This window comes from Mandrillus leucophaeus, unplaced genomic scaffold (genome assembly GCF_000951045.1).
Source record: "Mandrillus leucophaeus isolate KB7577 unplaced genomic scaffold, Mleu.le_1.0 Scaffold99, whole genome shotgun sequence".
NCBI classification, from domain to species: Eukaryota; Metazoa; Chordata; class Mammalia; order Primates; family Cercopithecidae; genus Mandrillus; species Mandrillus leucophaeus.
The window spans coordinates 1,452,747-1,455,140 of NW_012110807.1; positions in this window are offsets into that span (position 1 = coordinate 1,452,747).

A 2,394-nucleotide genomic window follows, 5' to 3' on the forward strand; every position below is an offset into this window, starting at 1 on the left:
CCATGTTAGCCAGGATGGTCTTGATCTCCTGACCTCGTGATCCGCCCGTCTCAGCCTCCCAAAGTGCTGGGATTACAGGCTTGAGCCACCGCGCCTGGCCTATTTATTTGTTTTTTCTTTGAGATGGAGTCTCACTCTGTTGCCCAGGCTGGAGTGCAATGGCGCGATCTCGGCTCACTGCAACCTCAGCCTCCAGGGTTCAAGGGATTCTCTTGCCTCAGCCTCCCAAGTTGAGAGGCTGAGCACAGTGGCTCATGCCTGTAATCCCAACACTTTGCAAGGCCAAGGTGGGCGGATCACCTGAGGTCAGGAGTTCAAGACCAGCCTGACTAACATGGAGAAACCCCGTCTCTACTAGAAATACAAAATTAGCCGGGCGTGGTGGCGCATGCCTGTAATCCCAGCTACTCAGGAGGCTGAGGCAGGAGAAACCCTTGAACCCAGGAGGCAGAGGTTGCGGTGAGCCGAGATCGGGCCATTGCACTCTAACCTGGGCAACAAGAGGGAAACTCAACCTCAAAAAAAAAAAAAAAGCCCTTAAGGCTAGACAATTTTCTGCACCTCCACCACAGTCAGTGGTATCCCACCACCACTCTCTCTCCAAGCCATCAAAGCGATTTCCACAGCATCTTTCTTGCTCCTTCTCAAATCCCCATATCACAGCCAGAGTGAGACTTCCTAGTATGAGTCTTCCACATCCATCCCCCCAGCGAAGTTTCTCTTTGCTCTCAGGGGAAAGCCTCTGCAAGGCTTACGAGGCCCTGCCTGCCTCATCTCTGTTCCTCTAACAAACCAAACCATGGCATCCAAACCCTCACAGATGTCTACTCCCCTATCGCAGCAAACGCCTAGAAGACCTGTGATGTCCAACAGGGAGGCCCCCCAGCTACATGTGGCCACTGGGTACCTGAAATGTGGGCAGTCCAAATTGAGATGCTCCGTGAGCACAGAATACACACCGATTCCAATGGTTCACGTACAAGGAAAAGAATATAAACCACCTAATTAACATATTTTTATTTTCATTATATATTGAATTGATAAATGTTTCAGATGTAATGGGCTAAATATATAGTATTAAAATTAATTTCACCTTTTAAAATGTTTTGTTAATGTGCCAACTAGGAAGTTTAAAGTTTCAGATGTGCACTTTGGGAGGCTGAGGCGGGTGGATCAACCTGAGGTCAGGAGTTCCAGACCAGCCTGGCCAACATGGAGAAACCCCATGCCTACTAAAAATACAAAAAATTAGCCAGGTGGTAGTGGCACATGCCTGTAATCCCAGGTACTCAGGAGGCTGAGGCAGAAGAATGGCTTGAGCCTGGGAGACAGAGGTTGCAGTGAGCCAAGATCTCACCACTGCACTCCAGTCTGGGCGACAGAGTGAAACCCTGTCTCAAAAAAAAGAATTAAAAAAAAAATACCAGGCACAGTGGCTCATGCCTGTAATCCTAACACTTTGGGAGGCCAAGGCAGGTAGATTACCTGAGGTCAGGAGTTTGAGACCAGCCTGGCCAACATGGTGAAATCCCTTCTCTACAAAAAAATACAAAATTAGCCAGGTGTGGTGGCGCGAGCCTGTAATCCCAGCTACTCAGGAGGCTAAGGCAGGAGAATCGCTTGAACCCAGGAGGCGGAGGTTGCAGTGAGCCGAGATCGCGCCATTCACTCCAGCCTGGGCCAAAAGAGCGAAGCTCCATCTCAGAAAACAAAAACAAACGAACAAACAAATAAAAAACGACCAGGCTCGGTGGCTCACGCCTACAATCCCAGCTACTCGGGAGGCTGAGTCATGAAAATCACTTGAACCTGGGAGATGGAGGCTGCAGGGAGCCAGAACGCACCACTACACTCCTGCCCGGGTGACCGAGTTGAAAAACTTCAGATGTGCTTAGATTATGTTTCTTTCCTCTTTCTTTTTTTTTTCCTTTTTCTTTTTTTTTTTTTTTTGAGATATGATCTCACTCTTGTTGCCCAGGCTGTAGTGCAGTACAATCACAGTTCACTGCAGCCTTGACTTCCCAGGCTCAAGTGATTCTCCCATCTCAGCCTCCTGAGTAACTGGAACTACAGACACACGCCACAATGCCCGGCTAATTTTTTGTATTTTTAGTAGAGATGGGGTTTCGCCATCTTATCCAGGCTGGTCTCAAACTCCTAGGCTCAAGCAATCCTCCCACCTTGGCCTCCCAATGTGTTAGGATTACAGGCATGAGCCACCTCGTCCGGCCTTTCTGTCCTTTTTTAAAATTGAGGCAGGGTCTCTCTATGTTGTCCAGGATAGTCTCAAACTCCTAGGCTCAAGCAATCTTCCTGTCTCAGCCTCCCGAGTAGATGGGATTTACAGACACCTGCCACCGTGTTTGTCACATCATACTTTTTTTTTTTTTTTTT